Here is an 8318-nt window from a genome sequence, read left to right as displayed (position 1 = left end):
TAGTAACACACTACGCCGTCATGGATTAAAATCCTGCAGCGCACGCAAGGTCCCCCTTCTCAAGCCAACGTCCAGACCCGTCTGAAGTTTGCCAATGACCATCTGATGATCCAGAGGAGGAATGGGAGAAGGTCATGTGGTCTGATGAGACAAAAATAGAGCTTTTTGGTCTAAACTCCACTCGCCGTGTTTGGAGGAAGAAGGATGAGTACCACCCCAAGAACACCATCACAACCGTGAAGCATGGAGGTGGAAACATCATTCTTTGGGGGTGCTCTTCTGCAAAGGGGACAGGACGACTGCACGGTAATGAGGAGAGGATGGATGGGGCCGTGTATCGCGAGATCTTGGCCAACAACCTCCTTCCCTCAGTTAGAGCATTGAGGATGAGTCGTGGCTGGGTCTTCCAGCAGGACAATGACCCGAAACACACAGCCAGGGCAACTAAGGAGTGGCTCCGTAAGAAGCATCTCAAGGTCCTGGAGTGGCCTAGCCAGTCTCCAGACCTGAACCCAATAGAAAATCTCTGGAGGAGCTGGAAGCCCGTATTGCCCAGCGACAGTCCCGAAACCTGAAGGATCTGGAGAAGGTCTGTATGGAGGAGTCGGCCAGAATCACTGCAGTGTGTGCAAACCTGGTCAAGAACTACAGGAAACGGATGATCTCTGTAATTGCAAACAAAGGTTTCTGTACCTAATATTAAGTTCTGCTTTTCTGATTTATCAAATTCTTATGTCATGCAATAAAATGCAAATTAATTACTTAAAAATCATACAATGTGATTTCCTGGATTTTTGTTTTAGATTCCGTCACTCACAGTTGAAGAGTACCTATGATCAAAATTACAGACTTCTACATGCTTTGTAAGTGGGAAAACCTGCAAAATCGGCAGTGTATCAAATACTGGTTCTCCCCACTATGTGTATGTATATATATATTTATTTATTTATTTATTTATTTATTTATCCACATATTTACCACATGATTAATCAACTACTCCATTACCTTGCATATGAAATATTACATTTTCATGAAAATAAAATACTTTAATGAAGATCTAAACTAAATATAAGTTATTGAAAGTTATCGTCTAAACTAAATATAAGTTTTAAAATATAAGATATTGATCTCGGTGTGAGAGGCAGAGTTCTGCCATCTGCAGGTTAGAGAAAAACATGTAGGAACTGCAGCTCTAGAAGAGACCGTATATGTCCAGCAGAGGCCCATAGACATCCATTCATTTCTCTGGAAATGGCCAAATGCTCTGTGCATAACTTTTGTGCTATTTTTTTGAGAATATATACATTTAAACATTTATAAAATACATTAAAAGGAGTGTTTGGACAAAGTTTGTAATTCTTTTGAACAGCCTTTTTTGCAGTAATGTTGCATAAATTTGCAAAAATGCCACATAAGTTGCCACTAAAAGACTAGACTTAGTCTGATTGTGTGTGTGTGTGATGTGGGATTTATGGATTTTATTGACAAATGACACATAAAAAAATCTTATTTTTTCAACTTTCCCATTCATTTTTAATGTGGGATCCGAAGACAATTTTTTTTATTATTATTTATTATTATTTATGTGTGTGTGTTTAGACAGATAATGTAACAAAAGTCACATTTCATGTCACTGAGATATAGTGTTAGTTAGGTTTCTTGCACCAAGAACATTTCCACTGTCTCTGACCTTTACAGTCAGGCTGTTTTTGCTACTGTACCTTTAAGACGTTTATATATGCATGCAGCTGACCTCTTCTATGATTGGCTGCATGTGGGCGGTCATATGTTAATGAGCTCATGATGTCATGTGTATATTCCCAGATGGATGCACAGGTGAAGCTCAGTGGAATGTTACACGTCTGCTAGTCTCCATGTTTTCAGAGTAGACGTTGAAGAGTTGTTGAAGTCTCCGTGGGATTGGGTTTGTTTACGAGCGGATTCTGATGTGAATGCAGAAGAGCTTCAGCTTCCCGACACGAAACACAATTTAAATACAAATTAGCCAGCGCGCAGAAACCAATAGCATTTGCATGAGTTCCACAGGCGGGTCACATGATAAACGAGTCTGTCGAGAGGATGTTTCCTCTCATTTAAACGAGTTTGCACACACTCCCTCGCTGTCGTGTGTGTGTGTGGACGCGGCGTTTCTCCTTCATTTATTACTGACTGAGTTATTATAATTAACAAAGCTATAAAAAACTAACTTGAAATATAACAGGCCTGTATGCTGACTGAAATAAAGTTAAAAGGTGACACTTTACAATAAGGATAACATGAACTATCCAAGAACATACTTCTAAAGCATTTATTCATATTAGTTTGTTAATTTCACCATTTAATTTAATTCAACTATACAGACGTATTTAAAAAGTACAAACTCATAAAAGACAAAAACTACTGAAATGAAATGTGTCTCAACTACCCTCGGATAATGTTCATATTTATACTTTTAAGGCGTGACGTTTTATCAGTTCATGCTCGTGAATTTTGGTATTAAAAAGTGTTACTAATGGAAAAAAAGGCATTATTATTTCTCCTTTTCACATTGATGTACTAAAATAACTCAAACTAAGGAAATGACAAAAACAACTAAATTTCTATTTGAACTAAGATGAAAATAAATCTATATAAACAGCTCTAATAGTGTCTCAGCGATACTAAATTACCCTGGCGTTGGGATTTCAGTCATTTATTGTGAATCTTTTCATCTTTTCATCATTTATTTCTTCTTGAATTAGTTGCATTTTTGCATTTCTTCTCGTTCAGACCATAAAATGGAACACTATCATTCTTTCACATAATTGCTCTGATATTAATGTTTTATCAGTTAATTGCTGGCAGAGCGTCGCTTCATTCGCTGACTTCTAATTACAACATGTTTAGACACGCGTGTTCGAGGATTCAGAGTCGTTTCACACGCCAAATCTCTCTAACTCGTTACAGTAAGGTCTCATCTGTTAACATGAACAATATTAATGCATCTTAATGTTAATCTCAACATTTACCAATGCATTTTTTTCAATCAAAAGTTATAGTATCTGTTAATATTGTTTAATGGACCTGAACTAACAATGAACAATTTTGATCAACTTATGCTAACAGAGATTAATACGTACTGTGAAACATGTATTGGTTATTGTTAGTTAATGCATTAACTAAATTAGTTAATAGGATGTTATTGTTCAGTGTTACCTAGAAATTCATATAACTGTATATTTTACTAAAGCAGAGTTTGTCAAGATAAACTTGTTTGAAAGTAGTTTTTTTTATGTTTGAAATGCCACTTCGAGAGATTTGTGTTTAGTTTATGTATTTAAGGCATGATTTTTTTTTTTTTTTTAAGAAAAATCGTTTAAATGTCGTTTTGGTGATTAAAGATGAGTTTTAAGGGGTGAAATGATTCACTACAGGGGGACTTTAAATTACTATTATTACTATTTAGCAAGTGTGTTTCAAAAACCTGTGTTTAAAGTCTGTATTGACACATTCTACCATCTACCACTTCCTTCCAAGGTAGAAAAATGAAGCCAAAATATCCCAGAAACGGTATTTGCGATGACATCATGTGGAGCCCGAAGTCCCGCCCACACTCATCGTTTGCACAGCTGTCAATCATTACACCACACCCTGGTTTCATAGCATCGAATAACTAACTAAAACCAAACTTATTGTAAAAACGAACACTTGATCATACGTCAGCGTGATGAGAACTTCCTAAAATGACAGAAACCATCTTCAGAAAATGTAATTGGATATTTAGTTTGGCTCGCGTCCCATTGGATTACATGGAGAGGGCGGGGTTTATGAGCTATACTGCAGCCGGCCACCAGGGGGCGATCGAGATCACTTTTCAAGGTCAAGCTACTTCTTATCGTCTCCCGTAGGAGAAACTTGTGTTAGATGAGAGATGAGAAAACTGCTGCAACATCAACCCACCAAAAACATCCATCATTCAAGCATTAATATTCATTCCACATTAAACATTCTTCCCTAAACTAAATAAAAACACTATTCTTAAATAAAGAAAATAAAAAGATGAACACTTTTAGTTCATAAATTACCTAAAAAGCATGCAACTCCTATAGTTATATTACCGCTAATCCGCCAACAATACATGCAGTTGTGTTACTGGAGTTCTTATTAACCAGTTTTGTCGACAATGGAACAAAGGAACGTTTGTAGCGATTATGCTTGCATAACTGGACCCTGGATCTCCCAGAGTTCATCGGCACACACACAACACATGTGAAGGGTCCGGTAAAATCTTATTGGCATCTTATAGACATTTCAAAAACCTTTTCAGGACGTTTGCTGCACACTTGGTTTCTACATGATAATAACGAGACTGAAAGCATAAAACGTGCAAGCTAAGGTTACTGATCGACCAAACTCGCAGCTTTATAATATTATACCAGCGGTTTTCAACCCCGCAGCGCTCTGTTTGTTGTGCCGTGAGTGTGTAATTAATGCTTCACACAAACTCTTAAATTGTAGGGCAGTTTGTGTTAATTACCCCCTTTATCCTGAAATCTCGGCGTAAGTGAAAAGCTTCTGCTAATGAAGATGCTAATTACCCGCGCGGCTCGCGGACTGATTGAGCACGCCTCTGTGATGGACCCGCATTAAAACCTAAAAGCATTGATATTTATGTACATTTACACGTTGCATTTTCTCTGCGTGTGCATGATTTGTGTTTTCTGATGTGATTAAAAACACATTTTATGATGATTAGGTTTAATTGTGCTTGTAAATATGTTCCCTTTATCAGACGAAATTACTGCGGAAAACATTCAAACAGAGATAAAAGTGTTTTAATACCATTTATTTATAATTGAATATGGCAGCTTGCTGTACAGAATGAATTAAAGCCATAAAGTAGAAATCATGTTTACAGTGGTGGGTCTATTTATTTCACTGTGATGAACGATAAAACACACGATTTGAAAAGAGTGTTACTGTAAATGCGAATATGTGTGTGTGTGTGTGTGTGTGTGTTCAAAGCAGCTTTACAGAAAATCATGATGTTATTGTATATAATATCTTCATGCCTTAGTCACATTTATCAGATTACAGTTGGATGATAATAAATTTACATTTTGAGACGATACAAACAATCATAGTTAAGATTTATATATATGTGTGTGTGTAGTATTAATCACTTTAAGAGACTTTACTGTTTGTAGATAAAGTTGGAGATGCTTGTATACTATGTAACTTTAAATAAAGAGCTGGGCGATAATATAGTCACACTTTTGCGAAGAAATAAACATTCACCGAGCCAAGATTTCCTATATAGTGTATATTTGGCTTTACACTGAGTATATTTTGTTGATGGAGTTTTTATAGATGCAGTTCAGCTTCATTTGACCCTCATCTCCGTCTGTGTCTCTCCCGTTTCACTCGTTCGTCTCGAGTGTATTTCATATAACAGCCGTTATCGATCTGTGTGAATCTCGTTTTAACGCCATGATCTGAGGGTACATGCCAACTTTGGGAACAGCGCCACCTACTGCTCATGAAAAATGGCTATTTTTGTTCAGAACTTCAAATCAGAGAGCATCTATTAACTTGCACATTCACTGATGCTGAATTAACATGTATTTTTCCGATTTCTTTGAAATATAATGTATTCCCTTTCCCTGCTACTACTCCTTAAAATGTTGTCATATTCTTACCCAAATTGGCTCAGATGATTACTGGGCAAAATTCTGAACAGAATTTCAATATTCTTTTGTGTTCATAAGTTATGATCATGTGAATTTAACAATGTCGACCCCAAAAGTGCTGTATTTTGGTAATACTTTTAATCTATCGAAACAAAACTTGGTGCACTTCATCAGCATCATGATCTGAGGGTACATGCCAAATTTCAGAACGGCGCCACCTACTGGTCATGACAAACGCAATTTGTAATCAATCAATCAATCAGAGAGCATCTATTAACGTAGTTTACACGAATTGCACTTTCATTGATGCTGAATTTACATTTATTTCTTTGAGCACTGGAGCACACTTAGTCCTGAATAGTAATCTGACATTTTTAGGGTCTCTAGGACCAACTCTATAGCGCCACCACCAGTTCAAAAAATGTTTTGTTCTAGAAACAAAAGTCTTAGTACACCTGATTCCTCTCATCATGCTGATCACATCCAATCTATTACATTAAGACTTTTACATTAACCCATTACAGTAGTCGCCATTTTGAAATATCCTGTATTCTTTTTTTCTCCGCCAAATTTTGTCAGATTCTTACCCAAATTGGCAAATCTTACCCAAGATGATCAGTGGACAGAATTTTGATATTAATTTCTGTTCAAAAGTTATGATCATGGGGAGTTAACGATGTTGACCTGAAATTAGATGAACTGCTATATTTTAGTTATACTTTAATCTATTGAAATGAAACTTGGTGCACTTCATAAGCTCCATAATCTGAGAGTACATACCAAATCTGGGAACAGCGCCACCTACTGCTCATGAAAAATTGCCATTTTTGTTCAGAAAAGCATAGAGCATCTATTAACTTACTTCGCACATTCATTGATGGTGAATTATTGTTTATTTTCCAGATTTCTTTGTGCACTGGAGTCACGTGGACGTCCTGGAAATGATGTCATCAGTCTGCGTCAACAGCGGCTGAACCAAGCACACGTTCATAATCCATTACAGATAGCTTCAACCAAGGCCTTTTTCAACTAGAGCATATATTTTGATGTACATATCTATATATAATTGAGAACAATGTGTCAGACAGAAGTCACTAGACAGAAAATACAGCTTTTTTTTTAATGGACAAAAGCAGAGCAATAATTCCTCATGTCAATTCAGGTGACCGTCGCTGGATTCGTATTGCAAATTATTTTTACTTTTGTTTTTGTTTTTGTTGGTCATACGGGATGTGCTCTCTTCAGGGTTTGTAACAAATAATTAATACATTTACAAACGTATGAATGAAAAACTGCTTATTTAAGAAAAAATTTTATACCTTGAGATAAAGATGTGTAAATTTCTTGCATCATTCTAGAGAAATAAATGATTATATTCACAAATATGCTCTTATGTTTTACTTCAATTACTCTACAACATACAACTGATGATGCTTTAAAATGTTTAGTGTGGTTTGAAGAAGTATATCTTATATATCTTGTGATCTTTGGTTGTGTATCTAGTATGCTGTGATGTGCGTTTAATGTCTTTATGAAATGCTCTTATTTTTAATGCCACTTGTATTTGTTGAAGAAATGATTCAAAGTTACAAAGCACGAAATTAGTCTGGAACTCATAATTACACGTTCGTATTAACGCTGCCACATCTGATTAGTAGCCTGACTGACTGGAGCCGATTTTATGGAGGAATGAATGAACAAATCACAGTATCGTAATGAATTACATTTCATACGCTTTAACACTCCTGCTCATTTATAAATAGCAGTGTTTATAATCCAGTGATTTGCATTATTGATGCCATGTCACATTGTAGCGACTGTCTCTCATACGAGTGAATAATGTCTTTCCGGTCAGTTCTTTAATCTCTCTTTATCTCATTTGCTGTGATGATTAAAGGGTTAGTTCACCCAAAAATGAAAGTTCTGTCAGTAATCACTCTCCCTCATGTTGTTCAAACCCGTCAGACTCTCGCTCATCTTCAGAACACTAATGAAGATATTTCTGAGTAAATCTGAGAGCTGTCTCACTCCTCCATAGGCTTCTCTGTTAGTGAAACTTGCCGGCCCAGAAAGTTGGTAAAGACATTGTTAAAATAGTCCGAGTGTCTACAGTGGCTCAACGTTAAGGTTATCAAGCGGCGAGAATACTTTCTGTGTCAGAACGGAGGCTCACTATTGGCAGACGCTGGTCATGCGTGTGATGCTGGCCAATAGCGAGCCTCCGTTCTGACGTACGACCCAGAAGCGCTGCGCTGTTACACTACGTGAACTCACTCAGAGACACACAGAAGAAAGGCCCACACATCTGGCTCTCGTTTCCAGCTGCTTTTAACGATCTCACCACAATAATTTAATTATGAACTTGTCATTGCACCGTTTCAGAAAAAACGCTTTAGCTGATTGTCCGTTTGTTCTTTTTTCCTCCGTTTAGCAGCTATAAAACATCCCGACACTGGAAAAACAACCTCAGGTTTCCCGTATAAATCAAGACTAATCATTGGCCTGGCCAGCAGCGTTTTTGTTTTGTTTTCGGTTGATTGTCCAATCAGTCACTTCGGTGGAAAAGGGGCGGGGTCAGGAAAGGTCACACGCCCACAGCTGATCCATAGATCATTCACACGCTTTTGTGTTTCTTCCCACAAAAGACTG

General features: G+C 37.0%; 1 protein-coding gene across 1 annotated transcript in view; it reads left to right on the top strand.

Annotated features, from left to right (window-relative positions):
• Positions 1-7052, top strand: part of mbd2 (methyl-CpG binding domain protein 2) — a 47945-nt gene extending 40893 nt beyond the window's left edge. The window contains exon 7 of the mRNA XM_081366530.1: positions 6573-7052. The gene's annotated coding sequence lies outside the window, so the exon portion shown is untranslated. The remainder of the gene's footprint in view (positions 1-6572) is intronic.
• Positions 7053-8318: the final 1266 nt, after the last annotated feature.

The sequence above is a fragment of the Scardinius erythrophthalmus genome, assembly GCF_964197995.2.
Source record: "Scardinius erythrophthalmus genome assembly, chromosome: 5".
NCBI lineage: Eukaryota > Metazoa > Chordata > Actinopteri > Cypriniformes > Leuciscidae > Scardinius > Scardinius erythrophthalmus.
Note: the sequence above shows the minus strand (reverse complement) of the source record. Positions and strands in the feature narration are given on the sequence as shown.